This window comes from Taudactylus pleione, unplaced genomic scaffold (genome assembly GCF_031769625.1).
Source record: "Taudactylus pleione unplaced genomic scaffold, aTauple2 ptg000567l, whole genome shotgun sequence".
NCBI lineage: Eukaryota > Metazoa > Chordata > Amphibia > Anura > Myobatrachidae > Taudactylus > Taudactylus pleione.
The window spans coordinates 4,011,237-4,035,721 of record NW_028284969.1 but is presented as its reverse complement, the minus strand read 5'-3'; the positions used below and the strand labels follow the sequence as shown (position 1 = coordinate 4,035,721).

Sequence of the window (24,485 nt, the reverse complement as noted above, 5' to 3'; positions counted from 1 at the left end):
CGGACTTCCCTGACTGCGGCCGGATCTACGGGGACAAGTTAAGGCAGGCAGTGGTGTAACTAGGGCAGGGCGAGCAGGGTGCGTGCCCTGGGTGCCGTTGGACCGGCGGCGCGGGGGGGCGCCGCCGGCCACGTTATCGGCCCGCCCTAGTTAGCCAGTGTAGCGCCGACCGCAATGAGTGCGGTCAGCGCTACACATTTACACAGGACCGGCGCTAGGCTTCCAGCGCCGGTCCTGTGCTGCACAGCTGAGCCAGTTCCCTCACCCTGAGCGCTTGCCCAATAGCGCTAGGAGGCGGGCTCAGGCTGTGCATAACACATGCATCGCCGCCAGCGCTGGCGGCGATGCGTGTGTTAAACAGCAGCCAGTGAGAGTCAGATAGACTCTCATTGACTGCTGCAGCACCCACTGCAAGAGCCGGGCTTCCGTCCGGCTCCTGCAGTGGGTAATGGGACAGACGTCATGACGTCTGTCCCATAATGCTGAACGCGCCAGCCCGGGAGGACTGGCGGGCGGGAGCGGCGTCGCGGACCGGAGCAGCAGTAGCGTGGACTCAGGTAAGAATATTTTTATATATATATATATTTTTTTAACCTATCTGCACTACTGGGGGCACAACGGGGGAGGGGGGTGACTACTACTGGGGGTGGGGGCACAAAGGGGGAGGGGGGTGGCTACTACTGGGGGTGGGGGCACAACGGGGGAGGGGTGGCTACTACTGGGGGCACCATTATTGGGAGGACCTCTACTGGGGGGGGCTACTACTGGGGGCACTTAATCGGGAGGGGGAACCTCTACTGGGGACTACTACTCTGGGGGGGGGACTACCACTGGGGGCATTATAAAAGGGGCCTACTACTAGAGGCACTGCACTCGGGGGGCCACTACTGGGGGCAATAATAGGAAGGGCCACTACAGGGGGCACTGGATAGGGGGGATCACTACTGGGTGCCTGCATAAGGGGGCCACTACTGGGAAAACTGCATGGGGGGGGACTACTGTTAGGGGCACTATATAAAGGGCACTGCATAAGGGGATACCGCTACTGGGCGCACTGCATTGTGGGGACTGCTACTGGGGGCACTGCATAAGGGGGAACACTACATGGGGCACTGCATTTGGGGGTGCCACTACTGGGGGTACTGAGTAAGGGGAACTAATTGGGGGCTGTATAAGGGGGACCACTTCTGGGGTTACTGTATAAGGGGCACTACTATGGGCCTGCATAAGAGGGACCACAACTGCATACTGGGGGTACTGTATAAGGGGTACTACTGGGGTTAAGGTGCATATGGATAGGAATGTTCAGTGTGAAAATAAAAAGGTGTGTCATGTTGACACGCCCCATTTTTAAGTGACCGCGCCCATTTTTTTGACGTGCGCACCTTTGGCGCGCGCACATCGGTAATGTTTATATATATATATATATATATATATATATTTCTGCATTGTATGTGACTTATGCTAGTGCTGACTGTCTGTGCGTTTTCTCTCAAGTGTCAGTTTATAGCTATCCCTTTTCTATACAATCTGCCCTAATACAGGAGTACTTAGGGTGATTCTGAGACCTCACACATATATATATATATATATATATATATATATATATATATATATATATATATATATTTGTGAGGTTGGTCACATACTGTTGCATCCTGCACGTTGCCATATTTTATGTGAAACTCTGTGTTGCATACGCTGATAGTGGGTCCCTGCAGCTAATCATAGCGCCAGCCAGGACCAGTATGGCGCTGCTTGATATTTCCACATTAATTGTTAGATATTTCTGACCAGGAAATGGAGCGCAATACTGGACCCATTTTTGCTATCCTTCAAGTCATGTGCTGCAGGTGTGAGTAAGGAGGATTTGACTCAGGGAGGGCTATGTATAAGGTGCCATCAGGTGCCGGGCCCCTTAAAGTTTTTTTCTCAGACCCTGGCCTCCATTGCGGATCACCTGGTGGCCCCCACAGTTGTAACCCACTTGGAGTTACCTCAACATTCCTTCATTCTCAGGGTATCTCGCAGTTCTTGCAGTCTACCCCTGTGTCACAGACTGTCGCTTCCTACCAGGGTTTTTCACAGTACATGCAATCCCCTAAGGTACCACAACAGTCTCTCATATCCCTTGCAGGGATTACCACACCCTGGGTGGATGTCTTTTCTAAGCTATGGCTTTTCAGAAGGCATCTAATCGTCCTGTGGTGTCTTCCCAGTCTGAACTGCTGTCTAACACAGATTGTCAGACAAGAGAGAGATGGATAATGTGTCTGACACCTATTCCTTTCATCATGGGGAGAGCCTAAATCAATTATTAATATCTCTGCTTTGGTGCTGGTGGTCAGGTCCATCTTAGTTATAGAGGATGTCAAACCTGCACCTAATTCAAATCACCCTCAGTTTAAGCAAGTTAAAGTGTCTTTGGCTGTTTTTCCCCCTCACTGACCAGCGGGTGGATCACATGGCTGAGGTCTGGCAATCGCCAGATAAGAGGTATCACAAAAGCGTTTGGCCTCATGTTACCCATTCCCTGAGGGTCATTGTGAGTAATAGGACTCACCTCCTGCAGTGGATTCTCATGTTACTCGTTTGATAAAAAGCGCTACTATGCCTCCAATCCCTTCCCTGACGGATTCTATGGATAGGAAGGTGGAAGCTTTGCCCGAAATCAATATACTCGCTTTCAGGGCTATTGCCCGTTCAACCATGGCTATCGCATGAGTGGCTAATGCTATAGAGAGCTGGGCTGATGCATTTGAAGACTTTTTTTCCCTCAGAAACTTCTGGGGATCAGATGTCTTGCAGTTTCCTATGTTGCAGTAGTAACATTGGATGCCAGTCTCCTAACCTCCAGGGTTTCGGCTGCGACTGTATCTGCCCGTCATACCCTATGGCTGCACTCATGGAAGGCAGAGGTGGATTTCAATATAGGCCTTAGAGGGTTGCCCTATAATGGGGAGATCTTGTTTGGCCCTGACCTTGACAAGATTGTAGCAACGTTGGCAGTATCACAAACGGCCTTTCTGCCTTCGGCTACTTCCACTACAAGGCCTCAGACCACATCTGTTAAGTCCTTTTGTCCTCAAGGTGAGCCTAAAGGCCAGTCCTTTCCTAGGCAGTCTGCCTCCATGAGAGCCGCCATACCCAGATCCAAGCAGACCTTGATCACCAGATGTCCTGCTTCTAAACCTGAGGATAAACATTCAGCCTGGTGGGACTGGCCTTCATCTGGGGGATCCCAGAGTGAAAGGCCGACTTCTTCAGTTCTCCCAGTGCTGGTGTCAAACCACCACAGATGCTTGGGTAAGAGATGGGGTCTCTAACGGGTACGCCCTCTCATTTCTCAGACGGCCTTCCCACCTGTTTTTCTAAACAGGCCCTCCTTCAGACCCGAACAAGGCCTTACAAATCCAGAAAGCTATACTGTCCTTGCTGTAAGCAGGGGTAATTTTGCCAGTCCCACTACCTCAGCGAGGGACTGGTTATTATTCTACTTTCTTTCTGGTTCAGAGGCCGAATAGGTCTCATTGATCTATCCTCAATCTCAAATCCCTGAACAAATTCCTAAAGGTGCCTAGGTTCAGGATGGAAACCCTACGCTCCATCATCCTAGCTATGGACCTAGGGACTTTATGGTATCGCCTGATATTCAGAACGCGTACCTACATGTACCTATAGCTCCCTATCATCTGCGTTATCTCAGGTTTGCTATGCCAAAGCAATACTTCCAATTTTCAGGCTCTGCCTTTTGGAATGTCCACAGCCCCACCTGGGTTTACCAGAATTATGGCTTTTATGACAGCCCACCTGCACAGGGTATCCGACTGCTACTGTATCTGGACGGCCTCCTGTTCTTAGCTGGATCCCCAGAGGTGCCATTTCCAGTTAACCATTGCTTTCCTTCACAAGCATGGATAGTTAATCAACTGGGAAAAAGTCCTCCCTGATTCCCTCACAAAGAATGATTCATCTGGGAGACCTGCTGGTTTCTCACAATCAGAATCTTTCTGACAGACAAGATCTCCACTCTTCAATTACTAGTGCGCAGATGTCTCCACAGTCGATGAGTGTCCATACACTCAGTAATGCTGGTTTTGGAATCCATGGTGTCCACCTTCGACATGGTGGAATATGCTCAGTTCCATTCCAGGCCTTTGCAAGAACTGATCCTCTCCAGGTGGTACGGGTTTCTCCATTGGATCAATGTTCAGACATTGATGCTCTCTCCAGAGGTGTGTCTGTCTCAATCTGGGTGGCTATAGCCATCTCATCTAACCAATGGTCGCCCCTTTTTGGATCCCGGACAGTGTAATCCTTACAACGTACGCCAGTCTCCGTGGTTGGGGCGCAGTGACCGGTCCGTACGACTTTCAGGGCCGCTGGACGTCTGCCGATTCAACCCTGTCAATCAACATATTGGAACTTCGAGCTGTCTAAGGGCCCTCACTTTGGCCCAACACATACTTCATGGTACACCTGTACAGATTCAGTCCGACAATGTCACAACAGTGACTTACATCAAGGAGACACTCAAAGTCGGGCAGCAATGACAGACGTGTCGCACATATTGACATGGGCTATCTCTGCAGTGTTCATTCCAGGAGTTCTCAATTGGGAAGCGTACTTCCTCAGCTGTCTTGACGTGCATCCCGGGGACTGGTCTCTTCACCAAGAGATGTTTCAATTCCTAGTGAGCAGATGGGGCCTCCCAGAGGTGGTCCTCATGGCCTCCCAACACAATCACAAACTGCCGGTGTTCGGGTCCAGAACTAGAGATACCAAAGCAACGCCTTGTCAGTGAAGTGGTCCTTCCAATTTGCGTACCTGTGCCCTCCAGTCTCCCTTCTTCCTCGAGTTCTTCGGAAGTTTAATCAAGACAGAGGTACTGTCCTGCTGGTGGCTCCAGCTTGACCCAGACATCACTGGTACTTAGATTTTCGGAGTCTCTCCATCGCCACTCCATTCCTGCTGCCTCAACATCCAGATCTGTTGTCTCAGGGTCTCTGGCTCTGTCATCATCAGGATGCTTACAGCGTGTACGCCAGATTCTGCTGGGATCTACCATAGAGTGTGGCATACATATTTCTTATAGTATCGTACCAGTAGCTGCGATCCTCAAGTGTTTAGGATTTCCAGAGTCCTGGCATTCCTTCAAGTTGGATTGGGTCTAGCCCTCCGCCTGGCCTCCCTGAAAGCGCAGTTCCCTGCACTGTCAGTATGTTTCCAATGTAGAATTGCTCCAATCTCGGGTATCCAGACCTTCCTTCAGGGTGTTCTCTGGATTCTACCTTCCTTTACCCCCCTAGGGGGCTCCTTGGGATTTGGCAGTAATTCTTCGGGCCCTCCATGGGCCTCCATTTAATCCACTAGTTTCGTTATACCTTATGTGGTTTATAGCTTAGACTTTCTTTCTTATGGCGTTTGTATCTGCCAGGGGAGTGTCAGAATTGGGAGCGTTCTCCTGTGTTTCTTCCTAAAGTGGTTTCTAAGTTCCATATTATTCAGAAACTTATTATACTTGCATTTCAGTTACTGGTCCTCTCGGCAGGTGAGGCCTCATTGGCTGTGGTCCGCACTGTCAGGATTTAAGTGGACCATACCAGTTCCTTCCGGAAATCAGACTCCTTATTTGTGCTTTATGGATTTCGCAGGAAAGGATGGCCGGCCAATAAACAAACATTGGCTAGATGGCTTCGTATGACTATCTCAGAGGCTTACACACAGGAAGGCTTTCCTGTTCCGGCTTCTGTTACTGCTCATTCTACTCGGTCTGTGGGCCCCTCGTGGGCGGCTCGCCGTGGCGCCTTGGCTGTTTAGCCATACAAGGCGGCCACATGGTCTTCCATCCAGACCTTTCTAAAGTTCTATGCATTTGATACCTTTACCTCTCAGGATGCTTCCTTTGGGCGCCAGATTCTCCTCTCAGCTCAGGAGCATCCCCACCCTTAAAAGGACTGCTTTGGGACATCCCCAAGGTCTCCCTATGGACCCTGAAGAAGAAAATGAGAGATAAGGTAAGAACTTACCTTTGTTACCTCTCTTTCTTTGAAGTCCATAGGGTTCACAGGGCACTCACCCTGACGCACCTGGCTTCATATGGGCTATATTACTGGTCACCGGTTTCCTGTCTCCTTCTCTGTGAGTGTGGTTCTTGAGTGTTCCAGTCTTCTCTCTCTTTCCTCCTCCGGCCTTTGGCTACTTACAAACTGAGATGCCTCTGGCTTGGGGCAGGGTTATAGGGTTAGTGGACCCAGTGCATCCTGGGAGCTGCAAGCTTTAACTGCGTGGTGCCCGGATTTGGTTACCAATCTATACCCCAAGGTCTCCCTGTGGACCCTATGGACTTCGAAGAAAGAGAGTTAACAAAGGTAAGTTCTTACGATAACTCTCATTTTATTATCACCACACTTATGCTTCTTGAACTTTACCCGGGATGTAGTCAGGATCGCGATCGTCAGAATGCCAACGGTGACAATACCGACAGCGGCATCTCGACGGTCACAATCCGAACATATCCCGACAGTAAGTATTAGGGTTAGGCATTAGGGGGAGGGTTAGGCTGCCGGAAGGGAGGGTTAAGGTTAGGCAGTGGGACGGGACGTTTAGGGGTAGGCTGCAGGAGGGGTGGGTTAGGGTAACTTTTGACAGGATAACAATATTATGATGGCTTAAAAATCTTTAATAGCATATAAATTGAGCATAGAAATCAAATTACCCTTGAGCACAAGGGAAAATAGAGTGAATTCATACAAAAGCATAGTAAATTTCCCACATAAGAGAGCAGATGAGATACTTATTCATATAAAAAAATGAAAACAAATTCATACCCAGAAAGTGAGCAGTGCGATCCCTTGATAACTGGTTCCTCGAATTTCTGGATATCTCTAAGGGGCAGTGACCGAGTGCCAAAACATGCATCCGTTCTCATCTTCAGTACACATCCTGGACTGGCGAATAACTGGAAGTTATGGTAACTCCTGCACTTCTAGTTTTAGCTATAGTCAGATTAATTACAGTTTGTATAGCACATAATTAAACATTAATTGTGACATATAGATGGAAGCAGGGTTGCCTACCCTCCCGATTCGGGCGGGAGCCTCCCGATAAACGGGTGCAGCTCCCGCCCCCCCGGACAGGCAGGCAAGCCTCCCGCATGCCGCCAATCCCCTGTCTCCCCCCCTCGTCAGTACCTGATAAACCCCCTTCAGCGAGGGGCCGCTGACGTGATTTGTGTCATTTTGGCCCCGCCCCCTGCTTCACAATGCCTGTATTTCGGCATTGTGTAGCGGGGGCGGGGCCAAAATGACGCGATCGTGTGGCCCCGCCCCCTGTCACACCCGGAAACGGCCTTCAGCCCGCCCGACCACGTCCCCTTTTGCCGGCCACGCCCCCTGTTCTGCCGATCTGGCTGCTCCCTCCCGGAAGGAGCAGCCAGATAGTCGGCAAGTATTGATGGAAGTATTTAAATAAATGTCTCTGTAAGGGGTATATTTACTAAACTGCGGATTTTTAGAGGTGGAGATGTTGCCTGTAGATTCTAGCTATTATCTTCTAGAAGGTGCTAGATAAATGATAATTAGAATCTGGTTGGTTGCTATTGGCAACAATTCTACTTCTAAAAACCCACACTTTAGTAAATATACCCCTAGGTATCTACTGCAAATTCTTTCCCCAGCAGGGACTTCCAGTTTTTGCACTTCCGGATCATACAGGAAGTGACTACATAGTTTAGTATACTAAGCACACCAACACAGAGAAGGGAAAGGGGGGACATGATAGAAACGTTCAAATACATGAAGGTACAGGAGGGAAGCATTCTTCAAAGGAAGAGATGTACAAGAACACAAGGACATGCACTGAGACTGGAGGGAGGGAGGCCCAGAGGAAATTTGAGGAAAAATTACTTCACAGAAAGGGTAGTGGATAAGTGGAATAGCCTCCCATCAGATGTGGTTGAAGCTAAGACAGTGGAACAGTTTAAACACGCTTAGGATAGGCATAAGAATATCCTTAAGAGAGATGTAAGGCGCAATAAGGTTGAGGTTGCCAAAAGGATACATGAAAAAGGGCAGACTAGATGGACCAAGTGGTTCTTATCTGCCGTCAAATTCTATGTTTCTAACACACAGACCAGAATGCTTTGACAAAGACCCTTGTTTGAGTCGAAACATGTCAGCAGCTGGGTGTGTATTCCAACCTTGACCAAGGCAACCTACCCTGGAATTACAAGCATTGAGACCCTTTACCTTTGACCTCTTGGGAACATCCGGATATCCTAGGAACTGGTTATAAAGGGGTCCCAGTGCCCATTTTCTGGGTATGAATTTTGATATGACTAGGTATCTCATCTGCTCCCTTATTATAAGGGTAATGCTCTACGCTTTTGTGTTAATTTACTCTATTTATCCTTTGTGCTAAAGGGCAATTTGATTTCTGTGCTCAATTTATATGTTCTATTAAATATTTTTAAGTTATCATAATATTGGTCTACTGTCAGAAGAAAATTTTATTGGCACAAGAAGATTATTTCAACATATCTTTATATGGCTATATACATAGCGTCTGGTAATTACCTATCCACCTTTCTATATATGTCATATTTAAGTCTTTAGGTGATAATACTGAGGTAATTTACTAAGCTGCTTTGTTTTATTTTTTGCACCCGTATCACTTCTCCTGTTTCGTGATGCTGCTGTCATAATTCTGACCGTCGGCATTGTGACTGTCAGGAACCCGTACCCAACCCTTTTACCTACATGAAAAAACGAAATGTAATTCTGCGGAATGAGGTATTTAAATGAGCGTGTATGGGGCACTGTATGCACTGTGTACAGTAATGAGAACATACACCTGGCTACGTTGTAGACAGGCACAAACTCATCCATTTTATAATAAAAATTTGCTGCGGAGCCACATTTCTTGTGGTATTTAAATGACCACTATTTGATTAATACTGTGAAGATCTTGAGTTTATTTATGTAATATTTTTCTTCAATTTATATTTGTCGCCTGATTTTGTGTGTACAATTAGACAAATGCACCCTTCCAGTTATTCCTCCATTACTGGGTCATACACTGCCGGGAAATCGTACATCAAATGGGAAATACCAGCAGGGTATAATGTGCCTTTATTTTTCTAATAAAGCACAGACAAGTGTTATTCTGCATAGATACCTATATTCCTCTACATGTCTGCATCTATTATTACACATGGCCGTTGCACTATTGATTTCTCTGACAGAGTATAGTGATTTAGCACCCATATGAACAGTATCATCTTGTGACCAAATCAACATGGAAAAACGGAGTGCTTGAATTGCATTACCAATTTACAATGTTATTACTTTGATTACAGCGGGGGAGATGTACTAATCCTTGGAGAGTGATAAAGTGGACATACAGTATATAAAGTACCAAACAATCAGCTCCTAACTGTCACTACAGGCTTTGTTTGAAAAATTACAGTTAGGAGCTGATTGGTTGGTTGGTTATCTCTCTCCACTTTATCACTCTCTAGGGCTTAGTAAATCTCCCACAGCATCCCTTACACATGGGGTGGGGGGTTTGAGCTTCAATTTATTATACTTATACTCTTTTTATTATGTTTTTTTTTCCACAATAAACACACTTCAAGCTAATGTCACACTGTCCTTCTGTGAATTTCATAATTGCATCTTCAATCAGATGGGTTTATTTACCAATGTATCAGGATTCTATAAAAAAAAAATAGAGAGAGTTAGTGCATGCAGCACCTAACAATGCAATTGGAATGTGCAGGGAGAGAGCATAGACAGAAGTACAAGTTGGAAGCTGCTCAATCACTTCAGTAATATCACTCAGGTGCATGTAAGGGAGGAGTTAGTCTGATACCGGAGGTCCCTATCACTTGGTCAGAATCTGGGGTGCAGAACCCCAAAAATATATATATGTATATATATATATTTTTCTTAGCTTTTTAATTTCACCTTCACTTATTAACACATAGTTTTTCCTTTAATCCTATACTAACACTTTAGTCTCTCACTGGTGTGCTTCGCTGGGGTGGCTGGCTATCGCCGGCTTTTTTGGGGTTCTACACCCCAGATTCTGACCAAGTGATAGGGACCTCCGGTATCAGAGACGCCGTGACGCGGCCCGGAGGCTTAGCCATATCTTTGCAAATATATGCAACTGAGATCTCTGAATTATCTACCACCATGTAGTTTTTCAAATCTTATTGCTGATTTCATTCTGAGTGCTGGGGGAATACTTTTTGTTGTTTCTTGTATAGAGAGCATAGACAGACAGATGTGGGTTGGAACCTTTAAAGCGGCCCTGGAAAAAATTCTGCAATGTGGCCTCATGTGAGGAGGATTAAATCAAGTGTACAGATGTGTCCTTGCTCATCTAGCCTCAATACAACATGCAGCGCGATATGCCTGGCGTGAGTGAGCCCCTAGGTCCCGTACGGCTCTGCTAGCGTCAGACGTCTTTTTTTTTTTTTTTTTACGAAAATGCATCTAAGCTGCAATGTAATGTAACTAGGACGCACCAGTAGATTGTGCTAATTAATTTGATATGCAACACTTGTATATCTGTGCGCGACTGAGGGCCTGATTCAGCAAAGATCGCAACTGCTAATATTCACGCAATCGACTGATTGTTGCATACTGCGCATGCGTATGCATCGCAGTGCATGTGCGTGAACCGGTCTCTTCGATCGGGTCTGCGATCGCAGTGACTATGCAGACCCATCGCAGAGAGATTGGCAGGAAGTGCCATTTGTGGGACGTGACGGGGGGTGGTCGGCGAAACGCAAGTGCGCCAGTGTGTTTGAACGCCGTTGCATGGGCGTGCATAAATTATCCACTGCGATGCCTTACGCTGCCTGAGTACTCATAGCGTTCAACGAGGTTAGCAATTTCTGAGTAAAGTCAGAGCTTGTTTGCGTGAGGCTGCGATGTTACTAATGGTTTTGCAGTCTTGCTAAGGATTACGGATGTGTGTAAGGTAAAGTGGGCGTCCTGAGTCTGTAAACTGAACTTGGCATGGAAAAAAGATGCTGCCACTGCATAATAGCACATTGCACGTTAATTGAGAGATTTAGGGGGGAATTCAATTGCCTACGATATTTATTTGTGCATTAAAAACAGGACTTTACCACAATGTTTTTTTCGGGAAACTCAATTATCTTCTGTTGTTACCGTACGAAAAAAGTCAGTTCCCGGATCCATGTGTTTTCGCGATCGCAGCCCTGAAAAGACTGCACTTAACGGGGGTTGTGTTTCACCTGCCTCCAGGCAGGTGAAAAAAAATCCCTGATGTTGTTGGTAAGTGTAGAAAAAGGGGGGGTTTAAACCCCTATTGTTCCTCAAAACACTGACTTATACTTGCAACAATATATGAAGACCTGGGCCGGACTGGGACTAAAAATAGGCCCTGGCAATTAAAGAGCACAAAGGCCCGCCTTGTGTCAGCATCTGGCTTGTGGCATAGACTCCTCCCATTACTATTCCTGACTCCTCCCACTTCTTAGTCTATGTTCTTACATATATAATTAATATTAGAACAGACAAGTACACATCATTATCTATTAAAATACATACAACAGAGCACATCCTGCATGGGAGTCAAACATTTAGTATTGTGTTGGTTCTGTTAAGCTGTGCACACACCTATAGATATATCTATCCAATTCGTGTGGTGGGACAGAAAATCTGTGAATGTATGGGAGCAAACTATAGAAATTTGCTCCTAGATGCTGGAAAATGGACCAGATTATCTTTCCCACCAGACAGATATTATAGGTAAAGCTGGCACTTCACTGGTGTAGGTCATACACAAAGAAAGGGGAAGGCATTTTCCCAAGCCCTAGTTTAGCAGGTGTAGTAGATAGTGTTCACTGTAGGACTTTTTTAGGGCGGGGGTGCTGAACACAGAGGACATATTTATACACAACAAAGCAGAGCCGTAACTACACATTTTTACAAAAGAACTTGTGCCACCATCCACAGGTGAAGCAGGGAGAGTGCGTGCCAAAGGCACGGCCAAAAAAATTCAGGTGTGATCTCGCTGGGAAGGGGCGTAGCCACCTATTTTTTTCACGTTACGTCACACAGTAGTGTCTTTTTCACATTACATCACACAGTAGTGCCCCATAGTGCATTACGTCACACAGTAGTGTCACTTCATCATACTACACTGCACAATAGTATCCCTTATTCATGTTACGTCACACAGTAGTGTCTTTTTCACATTACGTCACACAGTAGTGCCCCATAGTCTCATTACGTCACACAGTAGTGTCCCTTCATCATACTACGCTGCACAGTAGTGTCCCTTATTCATGTTACATCACAAAGTAGTTCCCTTTTTCACCTTTTGTCAGACAGTCGTGTCCCTTTTTCACGTTATGTCATGCAATAGTGTTCTCTATTCACATACACAAACATGAATATTTGCACATTGCAAATATTCTAAAATAGAAATATTGTAAACAAACTTGGGAGGCCAGATCCTATAGTCACAATCCCCTTCAGAGGATTGTACATGATTACCTCCATCGGGACTCTAGGAGCTTTTAAACATTTACTAATTAATTTTTCTTTTTAGGTCTCATCAATATATGAACTAGATTTCTTCTCTTTTTAACCTTTTGTAACCCTTTATTTATTTTTATGGGCATATTACATTATAGAATTATATATATTTTTTCACATTCCTCCAGAAATAGGGAGAGCCGCGAGAGTGAAGGAACAGGTTGAGCCGAGAGAAAAAGGAGGAATTGGGGAAGCTAGAAAGACATAGGAGAAAAAGGGGAATCTAGGAAAGAGAGAAGGAATAGGGAAAGACTAAAGAGGGGAGCAATAGGAGGAGACGGAGAGAGGGGAGCAATAGGGGGAGACGGGAGAGAGAGGGGAGCAATAGGGGGAGACGGGAGAGAGAGAGGAGAAAGAGGGGAAGCTGGGAGAGAGAGGAGAAAGAGGGAAATGGGTGAGTCATAGGAGAAAGAGGGGAAGCTGGGAAAGAGAGAGAAGGAATAGGGGGAAATGCAGTAGCCCATATACAGGTCTCCCCTATGCAGTGCCCCCAGTAGTAGTCCCCCTATGCAGTGCCCCCAGTAGTAGTCCCCACTATGCATTGCCCCTAGTAGTGGCCCCCCTATACAGTGCCCCAGTAGCACCCCCCCTTATACAGTGCCCCAGTAGCGGCCACCCCCACATACAGTGCCCCCAGTAGCAGCCGCCCCACCTATGCAGTGCCCCCAGTAGTGGCCCCCATATACAGTGCCCTCAGTAGTGCCCCCAGAAGTGGTCCCCCCATGCACCGCCAGTGGTAGTAGTATCCCCCCCTATACAGTGCCCCCAGTAGTAGTACCCCATATGCGGTGGCCCCAGTAGTAGTCCCCACAATGTAGCCCACCCACCACACCAAGGAGAATAAAAATTGTGACTGCACACATGATTGTCTGGGGGTCTTGTCTGCAGTCTCAGCTGGTGTCAGGCTGTCAGCAGCAGCTCATGCCGTCTGAAGATGGCGTTGATCCGGTCCAGTCCACTCAGATAACGGCCCACGCCACGCTTTTTTATACCTGGGCTGGGCCTGCTGCGTCATGACATCATCGCGGCAGTGGCCGCATGTGACACTCCACTGGAGAGTCGATCACGGAATGGTGTCACAGCGCCTGTCGCGGACCAGTCAGCCCCCCTGTAGTGAGCTCACAGGAGCCCCGCCCTCACCGCGCATAGAACTCGCCGCGTCATGACATCTTAAAGCGGGCGCGTCATGGCGCGGCCGCACTTAACACCGGGCAGCGCAGGAGCCTTCAGCTGAATGGCCGATGGGCGCGTAATGACATCATGACATGGCCGCATCATGACGTCATTACGCACTGATGCAGCCACGGTAAAGGTAATCGCTGAACACTGCGGTGCTGGCCTGGTAAGCCTGCGCTCAGCGGCAGCCACATCGGCCCATCTGCCCATCGGCCCTTCTGGCATTTGCCCGAAGTGCCCGATGGCCAGTCCGCCCCTGATGAAGACTATATGGTAATAGAAATTCAGAGATATTAGTTGCATGCATTTGCAAATACATGTGAAACTGCTAGGCCTCGTCACGGCTTCTCTGTCACTAGCAGTCCCTAACACTAAGGGGTTCATATCCGGGGGTCAGGGCACCCCAAAAAACGTGAGCTGGGCTGCTGTGATGTAAGAGGGGGGGAGCGGTGCCGGACCTGGGCCCCCGCCGGGCCCCTCCAGCAAACCTGGGCCCGGGTAATTTGTACCTGCCCCCCACCTCTCGGCGCCCCTGGTCGTCTGCTTGACGTTGCGTGCTTCGCAGCATTTAAATTGCCCACCCAGTTGAGCAGTCAGTCATGGCCGGATCCCTGCAGCATGTGCCACCCGTACATACCAGCAGATGACCCATACACAATATCTTTCAGATATACCAGCCATCTGCTGTGCTGCACGGCAGATCGGATATGTCTGTGAACGACGTTGTTCAGAGACATATCCGCTGTACACACCCGGTGATACATTGTAGATATATCGACCGTTCAATGGAATGGGCAATATATCTATCAGTGTGTATCCAGCTTAAGTCTGTAGACCCTTTGTGGCACCCTATAAATAAAAGATAATAATAGTAATAAATCCCAATGACATCTTATTATGACCTTGGACAAGCAATCTCACAGTTTTTCCAGATAGTTGATTGTAATCTTGCCTGTTTCTTGACATTGCACTTGAAAAACACACACGTTGCAGCATAAAATGGTCCATGCTACATAAGAATAAAATTAATAATAAAAGTTTCCATTAGCCACCGTTACTTGAAGCTCTACAGGGAAGGATCTCTGGAATACTTTGTATATGATTACTCGGCACTTACTGTACCTCTTTTTGTATTTATTTAAGGAACTCCTGTTTATTTTATCTGGTCTGTGAATCCTGGAATATATCATTTGGCACTTTATAAATAAACACATCACACATTCAATATTTTACCAGGTGCAAATGGATTTCTGCACCAGACAAAACGTTTAAGACAATTTACTTTCAGCAAATACACTAATTAATTCCTCACAATTCACTGATCGATTTAATTTAATCTGCTAGGAAACCTAGTCATGTATGCCATGACATGAGATTGTCATTATATGCACTGACAGTAGAATTGGCTTCAGAAACACATCAATATTGCTCTTTCTGATTTCTCCAGCCCATTGATTTTTTATGCTTGATTAATTTCCATTAGATCATTTACATTTTACTGCAAATTATTAGCCATTTCAGTTGTCATATTTGTTTCGGTGCTATGCAGTCACTAATATTCCATCTAGTTTATTGACCTTAATGCAGGATGCTGATTGTATTTTAAGTGATTGATTTTCTGCCTCAATTGCAGCTAATTATAGGCGATCTAGGTGACAGAGAAAGAGAGGATTTCTTATTTTACATTTCATTTTATCAATTCCCACCTCAGCTTTCATATAGTTATCTTTTATTTAGTATCTGTCATATGGGTTCCTAAGAGACTCAGGCTTCCGCTCAATATGGCCTCGTGCAGAACAGGACACAGTAACAGCAAGTCCTTTGACGTTGTGTAGCCGGATACATTGAGAAGTAAAAACCCTCACCAATTCCTCTCCCATTTACAGTACATCTCTGACCTCATCTCCCTTCACTCTCCTGTCTTCCTTCTTCGTTCAACAAATGCATGCCACCTCTCATGCCAACTGATTACTTCCTTCCACTCCACCCTCCAAGATTTTGCCCGTGCTGCTCCCCACCTCTGGACCTCTCCCTCTCCCCATCAGACTCTCCACCTTTCTAGAATCCTTCAAACGGGCTCTCAAGACCCACTACTTCATAAAAGCCTTCCATCTCTCATCCTACCTTGCTGCTACATGCTCCTTCCTCTATGTCTACCCCATCTGTGTCACGCCTGTTTGTATGCCCCTCCCCATTAGAATGTAAGCTCTTACGAGCAGGGCCCTCTACCCTCTTGTGTTTCTCTTTACTATTTTTCATCTACTCCTTAGTCCCCACTACGGCACCCAACACTTGGTTGCTTTGCTCTGTTGCTTATTTGAGTGTTATGATCGCTTATGTAGCAATGTATATTATCCATGTCCTTGTCCTGCACTGGAAGTCACTGGTCACATATTTGTTTATGTACTTTGTAAGGTGATGCGGAACACTTGTGGTGCCATATAAATAAACAATAATAATAATAATTCTATACACACGTCTCAATAACCTTAAAATTAGACTGAACTGATCAGTATTTCAGAAGTTACCTGAAGGTTTAATTGAATGAAATGGGTGCTGCATAAGCGATAAAAGGGTGAACATTAATGTGACATTTACACTTTTGCTAAGTGCGTAAGAGGTGATTTGTGCCCCATATGTAGGAAATTTCTATATGGCAGAGAGAGTAAGCATGATAAGAACATTTGTGGACAATTTAGGTGGAAAATCAAGGCATTCTATAATGTTCATCCATTGTGCTTCGTACATGAGGTCTGTAGCAGGAAGGGGTTCATTTTAGTGCCTTCTGCTGTTTTCACAGGGACTAGCCCTCACAACTGAGCTTTTACCAAAATCTGCAAGGCTTTTCTTTCCTCTTATGCAAAATACCAAGATCTCGTGGCAAAATGAGGGATCTCCTGATTTCTTATGACTGAAGCTAAAAAATTTTTTTATATTTTCAGAATCTTTACATATCTATTGTGTAATGCCTTTTTTTTTTTTAAAGATTGTGGAGGGGTGCAAGTACAATTGCTTATGGATATTATGAATTTTAGCATACTACGCATGTGTCAAAGAAAAAAATTGGTGACTGTGCATGCACCAGATCAGGCATCTGACAGAGATTGTTCCGTCTGTAGCTGGACCACACACTCCAAACAAATTGGCATTTCTGGACAGCAACTGGGTGGTGACCTGCAATCACATGAAACTGCCCCATCTCAGAGTGTCATGGGAGTTTCATAGGTGTATGTGCTGACTTCCATGCACGAAAGTAGCCTGCAGATGTCCCACCCAGTAATGCCTATTTAGCAGCAAACAGATGGCTACGAAGCATGCACATTGCTAAGGGGTCTAGTTACTAAGCAGTGTTAGGAGACAGAGTGAAAAGTGATAAGGAGCCAGCCAATCAGATCCCAACTGCCATCTCACAGGCTGTGTTTGAGAAATGACAGTTGGGAGCTGATTGGTTGGCACCTTATCACAGACTTATCACTTTTCACTCCATCTCCTAACACTGCTTAGTAACTAGACCCCTTAATCTGTATGATCCATCCTGCAAAATGGACTTGCTCTCAACTCTGATAGCCTCAATGACTGCATCTCTCTGACAACTGTGGTACAGTGCCAGAGTATTTGCTGTCTCTTGTGCTGGTACCATCTTTCTGAAGCAAGTATAGGGGTACATCTCATTGTCACACTGGCAAATCTTTCTTGGACGCAAGGTGTTATACATGGGGACCCCCAACCTTCATCCAGTATTGGTACGTTACTGCCTCAGTAGTAGCAATGTAGGTGCATCTATGAATCAGGCATATAAAGGCTAGTAAAGAGGCTGACATAACTTGATCAGGAGTAGCCACAAATGAGTGCATATCAAACACACATATCCAAATCCATCAATACTCATAAATTACTTCTAGTGAAGTACAGTTTAGTAGTCATGTTTTGCGGGGTGTAAAAGGTTAAAATGATGGTTAACATTACAAATGTAAAGACTAATACTTGCAGTTTTTGAAGTTCTCATGAAAGTTTTTGTTACAGCTTTGTAACCTGTTCCTCTTTTCTTAGTGTAACAAGTTGTAACTGTTAAATTGTCTTTCTAAAAAAACCTTAATTTAAAATGTCTTGACGTGACTATTTGTATCTATTATGAGCTTGGACATAGATTTTGTCCGGAAGTGTATCCTTTTCAAATCGTTGGTGGTTAGCTCGTTTACTGACCATTTGCTGATCATAGATTTACATAATTGTTCTTGTTTTTGTCTAACGATTTTAAGAGGAAAAAATGCATTTTTTATGTCCTACACACAGCAGAATTTGTAAGTTTTTTTTTTTTTACGAATTTTTTCAAAGTTGTTTCATGAATATGCCTCATATATTTATGATAACGATGTAAATGGTATTATTGTTCTTATTAACTAGATGATTTGTTGATATTGCCGTTTACTAGATATATGTAATTTCTTTAATCCCGGGGTGTGGTTGTAGCTGCCTTACCCCAGTTGGGTCGTTCTGCATTTTGTCCTTGGAGCATGGGTCGACTGTTGTCTTCTACCTGCTCCAACAGCGGTAATCTTTTCCTATGGATATATTTTTCTGTATATTCTATCAAAATTATTAGTTGTTTTTTTTTTACTACTTTATTTTATTTACATTTTTTCATTTTTATTTTCTCCCTTCCTAGTCGCTATGTCCTTACTGCCCTTGTACATCTTTATAAGATTCATATAATGCTTTTCTCTCTATACATAACTAACCTTTCACACCGATACTCCCATGGCCCCCCTTAAACCAGAAAATATAAAATTATGCTCCTTTAATGTGAAGGGCCTTAATATCCCTGAGAAACGTTCCACCTTGTTGAGAGAACTTCGTTTAGAAAAGGTAGATGTGTCTTTTGTGCAAGAAACACATTTTAAACAATTAGTTGCCCCTAAGCTTGGGAATTACTATTATCCTCATGTGTTTTGCAGCAATAATTCTTAGAGTAAGTCCCTAGGAGTGGCTATACTCCTCTCTCGTCTGCTTGCCGTCTCAGACATATCTCATCACATTCTAGTGGAAGGTAGATGTCAGATATTGAAATGCAAGATATACAGTCAAATATATACTATTGTGAATATTTATTCCCCTAATCAAAAACAGAGGCAATTTTTTAACAAGGTCTTGAAACTTTTGGAGCCATTGAGGGAGGGATGCGTAATATTAGGTGGGGATTTCAATTGGTCTTTAGACCCTGTGTTAGATTGTTCTTCGGGATCGTCCCGAGTCTCATTGCGAGACCACCGTAGAATACGTCAACTTTTTTCTGAGTATCAATTGATAGATTTATGGAGGACTCAACACCCAACGGTTAAAGATTATACGTTCTATTCCAACCCACATTCTATATACTCACGTATTGACTACTTTCTTATAGATCATAGAAATCTTCAATATTTTCCTCATAGTCAAATAGGTCATATCACATGGTCTGATCATGCCCCAATTTTTGCAAATATATGTTTTCCTAACATGACTCCTAGACCATGGACATGGCGCTTTAATGAATATTTACTTAGTGATCCTCGTACTAAAACAGATCTTCTTAAAGCCATTACTGAATATGTTGATATCAATGATGCTCCAGATATATCTAAAATAATGGTGTGGGAGGCACATAAGTGCGTGATTAGAGGACATTGTATTCAGTTAGGCTCCAGACTAAAAAAAGAAAAGATGGCTCAACTGCAACAACTTTTGGCCCGTATTAAGTCCCTGGAAACATCCCATAAATCTTCTTTAGATGAGTCTACATTACGAGATCTTACTGAAGCGAGACAGGCCGTTAATCAGCTTCTCCAAGATAAAACTAAATTAGATCTACAGAAATGCAGACATAAATTTTACCAATGGGGAAATAAACCTGGCAAAATGCTTGCCAGAGCACTAAAAACTCAGAGGTTAAAATCTTATGTCTCTACTGTTCGGGACTCCGGGGGGAACTCTGTCCATACATTTCCCCAAATTGCTGCCGCCTTTCAAAATTATTACATGAAACTTTTTATAATTTACGAAAGGAACAATCACCTAATAATCCCTTATCACATCAGGAGGCGGTCAGAAACTATCCTCGATCGACTTTCCACAAATTGAGGAGAGTGATCTGACCTCTCTTGATCGCCCCTTTACTTATAAGGAACTAGATTTAGCTCTGTCAAATACCCCACTTGGAAAAAGCCCTGGCCCAGATGGCTTCCCTGTGAGCTATTATAAGGCGTTTCGATCTATACTTTTGTCACTTTTTTTGAAAGCTTGTAATGAGGTGTCGACAGGGTAGGTTTTTCTCCTCAGACTCTTGAGGCCCATATTTCAATAATGCCCAAAAAGGGAGAAGACCCAGCCCAATGTGCAAGCTATAGGCCTATTTCTTTATTAAATAATGACTTAAAATTATATGCTAAAATGCTGGCAAATAGGTTGAGTTTCCTTCTCCCTGGTTTGATACATGGAGACCAAGTGGGATTTGTTCGGGATAGGGAAGCTAAAGACAATACCTCTAAGATCATTGATATAATCCATCATGTCAAAGGTACTAGGGACCTCATTCAGAGTCGGTCGAAGCGGCCGCACGGTCGTACGGGAAAAGGGGCCGGATAACCCTCGCAAGTTGCGTCCCTAAGTTCGGATCGGTAGCTGGCCGACCAAGGGGAGGAAGCGGCCGGAATTAAAAAAAAATACGCCCCCTTCTCGTACGCATTGCACGTCATCTCCGGGCATATAAGGATTAATCGAGACCATCGGAACTGGTCGTAGAGCTTAAGGTTGACCATACCCTCTCTTAAGCTCCACGATCATGTCAGTGTAAAAACCTCCCATGTCACATGTGCCATGACGCTACTTTGTTAATTATGCACTCCCATAAACCGTATGCACTCCCATAAAACACCGTTCGCATAATTAGGCACGCCTGCGTTCAGATCTTCATTCCCCCGTTTTCAAGCACCTTCCCCTGTTACCACCCACAAACGCCTCAATCTGTCACTCAAACTACCGACCTGGCTGTGTTCAAGGAGAGAGAAATTTCTGATCGTAGCGGCTAGTTAGTGCACGCGCATTGCGAACTTTACGCATGTGCAGTATAGCGAACATCGGTGGCGTACGACCGTGCAGCCGCTTCGACCGACTCTGAATGAGGTCCTAGGTCCCCTGTTATCCTTCTATCAACGGATGCAGAGAAGGCCTTTGACACGGTCGATTGGTAGTTCATGGAAGGTCTTCGGTATATGGGGTTAGGCTCTCACTGTCTCCACCGTATTTTGTCCCTTTATCATTTTCCTACTGCCAGAGTGCGGGTCAATGGGGCCCTCTCAGATCCTTTCCCGATTAACAATGGCACACGTCAAGGATGCTCACTATCTTCCCTTATATTTGTGCTATGCATGGAGGCATTGGTGAGGGCTATCCGGTGTAATAAGGATATTAAGGGTGTGCAGATTGGAGACCATGAATACAAATTGGCACTATTTGCCGACGATCTCCTTGCTACCATCTCTGCGCCGGTGACCTCTTTCCCTGCCCTCATGCATGAGTTTAATAGATTCAGTGAGGTCTCTAATTTTAAAATCAATTACTCCAAGTCTATTGCCATGAATATATCATCCCCCGACAGAACTGTGACAGGTCTTAGGAACGCATTTCCCTTTATTTGGACTTCTAGTCTTAAATATTTGGGTGTTCTTCTATCACCTTCAAATAATAATTTGTACCAACTAAATTTTCTCCCTCTTATTAAACAATTTAAGGCAGATTTTCAAAGATGGTCTCTATTGAAACTGTCCTGGTTGGGTAGGATTAACATGGTTAAGATGTCTATTTTACCTAAGGTCTTATATTTGTTGCAAGTGTTGCCTATTACAATACCAGTCTCTTTTTTTAAGGAATTACAAAGTCTAGTGGGTCACTTTGTTTGGGGTTCGGGTCGGCCCAGACTGTCACAAGCTGTATTGACTCAAAGTCGCTCAAAAGGTGGTCTTCAGCTACCTCATTTTCTTAATTATTACTATGCGGTCCACCTGGCCAGGATTGTTGAAATGTCTAGAATATCTGAAATTAAACAATGGACGCTTATAGTGGGTTATACAGTCGGTGAACCTTCCCATGTACTCCCTTGGATTGTCAAATGTTCGTCCCTATCTCACCCGACACTAGGTCCCACTCTTCGTTGTTGGAACAAATTTAGGAACTCTCCTTTGTTTAGCCCATGCGCTTCATTACCTACTCCACTGGTAGGTAACCCGGATTTTCCCCCAGGTCTTATGGCCTCTAATTTATCTAGTTGGTCCACAGCGGGTATTACACGTCTATCCCACCTAGTTTCAACTGGTGGAATAGATCCTTTACAGATCTCCAACAACTGTATCAACTTCCATCCCGTTCATTTTGGGTTTATCTCCAATTAAGACATTATAATACTTCTCTTAATACAGGTGGTTCTTGCTGGATCCCGACTAAGTTTGAAGCTCTATGTATGACAGAAGATCCGCCAAGGTACCATATTTCTTTAATATATCAATTATGTCTTGAGTGTTCCAATCCATCTATACCTTTCTATGTTTCTGCTTGGCATGATGAATTGGGAAGGGAACTAATGGAAGACCAGTGGTCACGAATATTTACTTTTACTTTTGCTAGTTCCATCTCACTCCAAATTTTGGAAACTCAATACAAGATTTTGGCTAGGTGGTATAGGTGCCCTGTTCACATTCACCGGATGTTCCCAAATCTATCTAATTTATGCTGGCGGTGTAGTCAAGCAGTAGGCACTGCTCTCCATATTTGGTGGCAATGCCCAATAATAGCTGACTTTTGGAGGAAGGTTCGACAGAAATCGGAATTGATCACTGGTCTTCCTTTATCTGATAAACCGGAGTTTTGGTTACTAACTTTATCAGACCTTCCTGTCTCCATATACAAAAGATCCTTTTTACGTCATCTGGTGAATGCTGCAATGGCTACTGTACCGTGTTATTGGAGATCTTCGATTTGTCCCCCTATCTCTCGATGGTTTCAGAGAATAGATCAGTATATGTTTATGGAAGATCTCTCCTCTTTGAAATCATCTCCCTCAGATTTTACAATTGCTTGGCATGACTGGCTGAACTTTAAAGAGTCTTCTGAATACAAAATACATATATCAACGCCTCTTAGGACATAGCGACCTTCTTCTTTACTTATTTTCCCCATTTTTATATATTTTACTTTATCATTTATGTTTCTTTTTATTTTATTTTGTAATGTTCGAAAATACGATTAAATACTAGTCGATCTGGGACTCTTTTCTTTCTCTTTATTACTCCATGTTTTGTGACTGTATTGGTCCATTGAATGTGTATTGTTATTTGTACTTATTTGGTGTTTATGTAGGCCGTTGTAGGCCATATATGTACTATGCTATTTTTGATTTCAATAAAAACAGATTATACAAAAAACCTTAATTTACATATTCTTTTTTACTGCTCGGAGTTCAATTCATCAAATAAGTTCTGTTCTTAAAACCTGAATATGGCTGTTTCAGTGGGTTTATGGCAAAAGTAAGTATCACCGCTATTAAAGAACCATATAACAAATGAGTACTTTTTTGCGGTTGTACTCAGGGGTACGCAGTACCAGCACTTTTTGTTTTTGGGCTCATTTTTAATTCTTATAGCTAGTTCTAGAAAAAGAGAGTAAACAGTGATATAATTTCATAAATGGATAATATTACCTGCACACTTATCAGTGTGTGGAAGCTACTATAAATCTTGTATCAAATGATATCTTTTGGGTGAGTACCTCTCGCAGGGGAGTTTTAAGTGAGGAGGGGGCCTGTGCAGTCTCCGTCCTGGGGCTCCCTACTTTCTCCCCAGCGGCTGGCCGAGACACTAGTCTGAGTATTTAGAAGAGATTCTCCAATATTGCAATAGGTCTAGTTTATATAATGCTGTAGCTACAATACGTACATAGGCCCTTATTCAGAGCCGGAAGCTCTGACAGAGCGCTCGCTCTGAATCAGTGCCGGCCTTCTGTTTTTTTAGAGCGGCCTCCTCCACAGCTACAGCGAGCGGCCAGGAAGATGGTCGCGATGGTCAAGACCATCGCGACCATCGGGCTTGCGATGAGACCCTTGTGGTAGGGTCTCGTTGCCGCAAGCCCTAGAGTGCTTTCTCCCTCTATGGTGAATATTAGCAAACTCAGTGGGTGCTGTGTGCCACTACTTTACTTACTCAATATGTATTTATTTATAGTTATTTATATAGCGCACATATATTCTGAAACACTTTACGGAAAATATTCGGCATTCACTTCAGACCCTGCCCCAGTGGAGCTTACAGTCTATTCCCCATCACTTGTATACACCCACACAAGCACAGGGAGAATATACAAACCACACAGTTAGGGCCATGGTGGTAATTGAATACAAGAGCTCTGTGCTTTGAGGCAGTAATGCTAGCCATTACACCAACGTGCTGTCCAATATAGTATTTTTGTTTGTTTCCAGTCCTGACCATCTACCTTTTGATGTCACACATCCCACTGTGCCATGTAGTAAAACAATAATATAATGAAATGATTATCGGCCTCAGTTAAACTGACAGGATAAATCTCAATTGATAAATTGATTATGGTGATGAGAAGTGAAATAATGGTAGCTGTAGACAATAGAGAAGTTTGCAAGCAGGTTTAGTAGTAGCATCTGTAACAAAATCACTAGACAAGTTGTTGATG

At 44.4% G+C, this 24,485-nt stretch overlaps 1 long non-coding RNA gene across 2 annotated transcripts in view; it reads left to right on the top strand.

Annotated features, from left to right (window-relative positions):
- LOC148481744 (uncharacterized) overlaps positions 1-24,485 on the top strand; it is a 179,188-nt gene that overhangs the window by 99,973 nt on the left and 54,730 nt on the right. Inside the window, exon 2 of one of the 2 annotated variants that reach the window (XR_015871849.1) lies at positions 22,208-22,268. The exons of the other annotated variant lie outside the window; for it this stretch is intronic. This is a non-coding gene — a long non-coding RNA (uncharacterized LOC148481744). The remainder of the gene's footprint in view (positions 1-22,207; positions 22,269-24,485) is intronic. 2 annotated transcript variants of the gene reach the window in all.